Source organism: Gymnoscopelus braueri (genome assembly GCF_963280865.1).
Source record: "Gymnoscopelus braueri genome assembly, chromosome: 18".
Classification (NCBI taxonomy): Eukaryota; Metazoa; Chordata; class Actinopteri; order Myctophiformes; family Myctophidae; genus Gymnoscopelus; species Gymnoscopelus braueri.
In genome coordinates, this window is record NC_137618.1 from 36,203,695 (window position 1) to 36,211,403 (window position 7,709).

Consider the following 7,709-nt stretch of genomic DNA (forward strand, 5'->3'; position numbering starts at 1 on the left):
ACATTATAAAACATATAAAAACCGCTTTAGCCTTATTTTATACCTAGCCTATTTGAAAATAGCCGATCTACAACGACACGTTTTGAGCTTGTAGATCTGCTATTTTTAGTACTTTCACTTTTGGTACTTTATGTACATTTTGATACCAATACTTTTGTACTTTTACTCAAGTAAATTTAGAATTCCGGATTTGTACTTGTAAAAGAGTACTTCTACATTGCAGTATTGATACTTTTACTTACTTTTTCAACCACTGAGTATGAGTGATCTATTGGTTTATAATTGCACGTTTTTTTCTGTCACTGTTACCAAAGTAGCCATACTGTAGGTACTGTAGGTATACCCACAGTACGGTATGTAGTTGTCTCTACGTCACTGAACCATGAGCTCATCATATAATAATGCGTATGTTTAGAAATGAGACATGCAATATATAATTGCCATCGGTTTAGAGAGGGAAAGAAAGAGATAGAGGAAAAAAAATCTCTTAATGCAGCAGGGAAATTTGTTAAGTCATGGAGCAAATTAGTTCTGTCTGCCTGCAAGAACGTTCAGGTCCCTCTGGACCAAGGGACCCCTGCGCTTAACACGTTCAATCCGGGATTTGAGCTATAACCATTATTCTATACTCTGGCTATATTAAAAAAATAGCAGATCTACAAGCTCATAGCGCGGCACCGAGTGCCGCGCTACGAGCTTGTAGATCTGCTATTTTTCAAAAACCTTCAACATTTTGTGCAAATCTTTGAATACATTTATTTTTCTAAACAAAATTTTTAACTAAAATCTTTGCTTCTGGAGGTCCCTGGAACTGAATATTTTACAAATGTTCGCTTTAAAAACTATATATTCAAAGATTTGCACACATTTTCACGATTTTTCAAAAAATTGCAGATCTACAAGCTCGTAGCGCAGCACCGAGTGCCGCGCTACGAGCTTGTAGATCTGCTATTTTTTGAATAGCCAAAGAAATCTCAGAATGACACAGATGCGTTCCCGGTCTTGATGGATTAAAGTTCCAACGTTGGAGACTCGTGGGACTCACAGCTAAATGTTTAATATGCTCACTAGTGCCCAAATGAGGCAGGGGGAGCATTTTAACTCATTAAAACATCACCGAATCTCATCCTCAAGAACCCGTCTTCTTCACCTCTGTTCATTTTCGTTCATTTTACCGAGCATCATAATGAGCTGTATAGTTCAAAGCATGCTTATACGTTTACTCGTTTGTACAGGACTTGTTTTCTTTAGCGAGTTAACTGGTTCTTTATGCTGTGTGCACTAGTGTGCAGACTCAGTGGTTGTGTATTGTATTGGTCTGTGGCATTTTGCCAGTTTTCTGCATCAAGGTACCCTTTCGTAATTTAGCAAAATCATAACTTGCTCCCAACAGCAAGCATGTTTTCAATTTTCAGTTTAGTTTTGATTCGTTTTTAAAGTGGATTTGCTAGTTAAATTCTTAACAGACGAGGAGCGGTGGACGTGGGCGTTACCGCTCGGATCAGGGGGGATCGCGGCGCGATCATTATTGTTTTGTCCTCCTGCGCGGTGCGGGGAAAAAAAAGGCTCACCACAATCTAGCTCTTGCCGCGCGCGAGCGCGTGCACAAACGAGCACGAGAATTTCACTGGACTGTACCCGCCTGCCTCACCGCCCCTCAACTTCTCTGCGCGTCCCAAACAATCGCCCGCCTCTCATTGAAAATGAATTACAGGACCTTTAGTAAAAAAAATAATAAAATAGTAATATGGATTAGTCGGGGGAAAGATCCAACAAGGTCTGAAAAGTAAATAAAAAATAAAATAAAATAAAAAATACAAGCTCACCACGGGTTGCGATGCAACGCGTTTTGGCCGTGGATATCTGCTATTTTTGAATATTCGTGGCAAAGCGTTAAACTATTCTATTCATGCTTTTAGTTTGAGTTATTTTTGTGAATACACAATACAGTTTCAGTCAGTTATATATTTTTTTGTAAAGCCTTGTTTTTACTTTTATTTCAGTCAACTAAAATGTTTTTTCCAATTCGTTGTTCAGTTAGGTTTAGTTAACTATATTAACCCTGCTGTATTACCAGGCCTTTATATAGTGTATCTCTCCCTATGAACTACCACACTGCCTTGTGCACGATGCTGTCTTCAGAATGTTTGACTCCAATTCATATTGTGTTCTACATATTAATAAGTAGTATCTGTCTGGGTTTGTCGCTGTGGAAGAGAAGGTTCCTCATTTCTTTTTAGATAATTCTGAATGAACATTGTTCCCTTTACACAAAACCCACTTTTTTTTGGTGATTTGCCAATCATACCTATTCAGGTTCATCTGGATACGAGCATGGCGCAGATCCTTCCATTTTCCAGTGATTGGATTAATCCATTGAGACCTGGAACGCATTTGTGTCACTTTAGATTTCTTTGGCTATTCAAAAATAGCAGATCTACAAGCTCGTAGCGCGGCACCGAGTGCCGCGCTACGAGCTTGTAGATCTGCTATTTTTGAAAAATCGTGATTTAAAAAAAATAATATTTTGTTCAAAAAACTGTTAGGATTTAGAAAAGATTTTAAGAATCGGACTCAGGCCTTAATGGGTTAAAAAAGAAAATCACTAAAAGAAAGCTTCTGTTTTGCCTGACAAATTGCTTTTATCATAAAGTATGAATAAACAGTTTTACTGTTTTCTCTAATTACTGGTGGCGATTGGCAAACAGGGCTATGATAAAACTCAGACTTTGTGCCTTTTTTGCATCTGCGTTTATGGCGGCGGAGAATGGAAAATAACAAGTCGATAAAACAGAATAGCCGCGAGGCAAATAAAACCAAGATTTATCTGGTTATTGCTGGTTGTGTTTATCCCATTCTGTGCCAGCTTGTTGATGCAGTCTCTCCAGCGTGTGGTTATGTGTGCGAACAATTCTCCATCCAAGCCGTTTGGGCTGCGGCGGTGCCCCGTGCTCCTCCACAGCCAAAGTAAACCTTAAACACTTTGATCCAGGATGATTACAGAGAAATCAGATGCCACATCACAGTGCTCTCTCTCCCTCTTTCTCCGGGATATATAGACCATATATAGACCACCAAAATTACCCTACCCTCTGGAATTGATATTCCTCAAGAGGGTTACATGTCGGCTTTCCGACATGTCGCCTTTCCGACGGTTACTAACCCTATACCTATTACCCTAACCCTAACCCTAACCGCACGCGGAAGCCACGTAGTCGGAGTAGTGGGATGTCGGAATTATGAGCGCAAACCCCTCAAGAGACTCCCCCAGCTCCTCAACTCCAGTATAGCTGAAGTAGAGGGTATTCGGCTATCTGCGGAAAAAAATGTCCTTGGCATTGTTCATCATCGTGGCAATGCTGGTCCCGAGTCCATAATGACTCTCGAGCTTCAGAGCGATCGCTTATCACAGCCATCTGTAGGCTACAAGATCCTTGACACCGCAAAAAGAATCAAGAGCGTTAATTTAATTCTGAAGTTGTCAAAAATGGACTCGGGTTAATTTTCACACTCTCAGAGTTAAAGCGACTCTCAGGATTTTTCTTTTGCAGTGTTAAGTCAAGGCTTGTAGGCTTTTGAGTGGAAGAGAAAGATTTGAACCCACGAGACTTGGTATCTTCCAGCACCATATGATGATCACTCCCCTCAAGCTATTCCTCCAGCCATTCCCTTTTTATACTGGGCAGCTTGGCAGCAGGGTGCTCGTGGAGAGGAGAGCTCTTGGAAGAAGCCCAGTGTTCTATTTCTTTGGTTTCATAGTAAGGACGAGGAGCCCTTAACCCCTTCGATCCGGGAACGCATCTCTTTGGGCTATTCAAAAACAGCAGATATACAGCTTGTAGATCTGCTATGTTTGAAAAATCGTGAAAATGTGTGCAAATCTTTGAATATGTAGTTTGTTTTTGTTTTTTTGTAAAACATTTTGTTCCAGGGACCCCTCAGAAGCAAAGATTTGAGTTACAAATGTTTGCTTTATATATATATATTCAATGATTTGCACAAATTTTCACGATTTTTCAAAAATAATATAGATCTACAAGCACTCAGTACCGCGCTATGAGCTTGTATATCTGCTATTTTTAAATTGCCAAAGAAATCTAAAAATGACACAGATGCTTTCCCGGTCTTAAAGGGTTAATCTTATGATGAATGCAGTAATTGCAGAAATATTAGCCTATATGTATAGAAATGACTGCAGTAATTCTAGTTTGTGTAATGCAGTACCACCCGTTGCCACTCACTGTTCTCTGTCAGAAAGGATAAAAAAGTCCTCAGTTCCTTGGAAGGCTCAAACCTTTGCAAGTTTATCATTCAGCAATAAGAGTCATCATTGGGAATAGGGGATGCCATTGCCTACTGTACCAAAACAAACTGGCCTGCCTGGTCTATCAGTGAGTAGGGATCGGAAATTGTTTTTATTTTATTTGCAAAGTTAATCTACAAAATCTTCTATCCTATCCCTCAGCTCAGATCTCTCAGATTGTTGGTTGCCACTGTAGCCTAGCCTGGTAAACCCTCCATCCGGAAATCTCATTTCCATTTGATTTCAATGGAAATGAGATTTCCGGAGGGAGGGTTTACCAGGCTAACTGTAGCCTCCCTGTTCACAAACATGGCTCACGCTGCAGGTTCAAAAAAAGTTAGGAAGATCTGCTTTCTGTTGCTGTGCCTTAACATACTTGAAATATGCTTCAAAAACACTGCAATACCATTAATACCATTGAGCCAAATCATGTTTAATTGCCAACTTTATCGACTTTAACTGTCATTGCTTTTAGCTTTTTATAGTTTTTTTCACTCTCATTGTTCTCATTGTTTTATGATTCTGTTTTATGTTGCGTTGTCAATTCATACACATTTCTTTCTTTAGTGCTGCTATGTTTTAACCCATTAAGACCTGGAACGTATCTGTGTCACTTTAGATTTCTTTGGCTATTCAAAAATAGCAGATATACAAGCTCAAAGCGCGGCACCGAGTGCCGCGCTATGAGCTTGTAGATCTGCTTTTTTTTTTTTTCAAAAACTTTTAGGATTTAGAAAACTTTTTTAATTTTTAAGAATCGCCTCAGGTCTTAATGGGTTAATTGGCGGCTTTCTTATGCCTTTATTGATAGGATAGGATAGTTGGCTGACAGGAAATGGGGAGAGAGGTGGGGCGTGACATGCAGCAATGGCTGTCGGGATCGGGACTCGAACCCGCAACGTGCTGTCAGGCTACTTTAGAGCCCCTATAGGCCGTTTTAGTCGTGTTTTAATAGATCTAGCTATGCATTGTTGTGCTCTTTTGATTTGAATTATCTGTATTTATTGCATGTCTGTATCTTGGCACCATTGAAAATGAGGGTTTGCCCTCAATGCGTTTTCCGAGGTTTTGAATAAATAAAAGATGATGACACAGGAATAATTGTTTGACCCATTTAATGAAAAGAATGGACTCAATTAATCTGCCACCATGACCGGTGATTGGGGTGGACTTTTTGACTTGCATTCACTGGTGAAAAATGCTACAATCTGTCTATTCAATCTTTGGTGTGGTTATATTTAATAAATGTGATCACTATCATTCCCTTTGGGGAGATAAAAAACACAGTCATTAGCCGGGAAGCAAGCTCTATTGCTTGTTTATTTGCACTCAGAAGTTGGATTTATATCTCGTCATAGTAGAAAATGCAGGGCTATTTTCCAACAGCCGGCCAATAATTGCATCAATTAGTAATGATGAAGAACTACAAAAGCGTTGAAGGGGCTTTCAGCAATGGATGGAGGCTTTTCAAACCGGGAGACACACATAGAGATGGTTTTCCTGGTTCCATTAGTGGTGATGGTCCCTAGTGGAATGGATGAAAGGATCTGAAAGGGAGGCAGAGAATAAAGGTGCTTTTTCAGGTCTTAGGTTTTGGGGGAAATTGAACCAGAAGGTTTATTTTGTAATGTAGCACAAACACGGACTAAACAGGCTTGTTCTAGATTAAAATGGTCTATTCTGTAGCTTTTTTAGAAGGGCTGACTGCTTAACCGTGTTAAATATTCAAAGGCCGATATATATAAAACCAGGAGACCTGGTTCTGCCAGACCCAAAATGAAGTCCTAGTATGTAACACACCTACAAACCACTTTATAGCTGAAGTTCATGATGTCATGAATAGTTCGTGACGAAAGGGGACGTCACGAACTTTTTTTTGGCTGGGGCCGGAGGACAAATGGCCCCTGCCCATGTATGGACGAAACAGGTACAAAGCCTCATGTAACCCCTTGGGTCTGGCAATCACACCCAGTGGGAAGTAAGCGTTGCCTTTGATGAGTAATGGTCCTACTCTGTTTGAGTGTTGCTGATATTCAGGCGGTACTACTATCAATTTGAAGTATTAGTAGTACCGCCTGAATATCAGCAACACTCAAACAGAGTAGTACCATCAATGTAGAAACATCTCATAATATCACTGTAAAACACATGCCATAATATCAATGTCAAAATACATCATATAATATACATTTTATTAATTGGATGGAGAAAAAAAAAGACTCGTCCGTGCACACACACATTGTCTGACATGTAAGCCTAGTAACAGTAAGAGAGGTAGTGGGTTGACTTTTGACTGTTGACTGTTCTGTTGACAAACTGTTGACAAGCTCGTAGCGCGGCACCGAGTGCCGCGCTACGAGCTTGTAGATCTACTATTTTTGAATAGCCAAAGTGTAAAATAATGCTTTTTTAGCTCAAATCAAAAAGTTACACAGATGCGTTCCAGGTCTTAATGCGTTAAGAAAAACCTGCTCTCCAGGCTAGTCACTTCGGCAGTGGGAAAAACTATTTTGAAAGTTCAATTATTTTTTTCATTACAGTAAAGAGCCTGCAAGCCCCGTTAGCAACCCCTGGAGTCTGTGCTGTTATTTTGGCCTATAAGCGTGGTGCTCAGTATCTGATGTTTTTTTTACTCCATAAACAGAAAGAGTGACAAGAATGTTTACAATTCTAAACACATATCTTTAGACCGAATACTCCAGGCTTTTGGTTTTGCCGACACTGTAGAAAATGTTCATTACAAAAATGTGCAAATTTTCAATTTGTGATAAATGTTTAGTGAGGAAAATATATGGGATGTTTATACTACATCAAAAAGTTTAGCATCTCATTTGCTGGCCTGCAATATTTCTTTTTAAAAATCCTGTCCGCGCGAACCACCTGAAACTCCAGAGTTATTCCACATCAATGATATCGTGCATATACAGTACATACTGTACACATGTGCATGTGTGTGCGTGTGTGTGTGCGTAGTCTGCGTACGCACGCGCACACATGCATGATTTTGTATCTTTTAATTGGTTGGGTTTACTTCCTACTCCCTTCACAGCTGCTCCTGGCATAATACGCAATACACAGAGCTCGAGGTATGAATGCATACATGTTCTATCGTCGTGCGAAGGATAACTTTTCTGCGCCATAGCTATGCATATATACAGCAGATAGGAGGTAAAAAGTCTAGCCAGGTCCACTTCTGAAACCTGTTCTCTCCCAACTCATCTTTAACGAGCATCCCTCCAAGGCTATAACACTGCAGCAGATGGAGGCTGCTGTATAGCTTCCCTCATTAGTCCAGCATGGTGCTGTCTGCCCCGGAGACACCCCGGTCACTCAGGATACCTGCCAGGTCGTCACGGAATCCCCCGAGGTCACAGGAAAAGCAAAGGATTGAGGAGGATCATCAGGA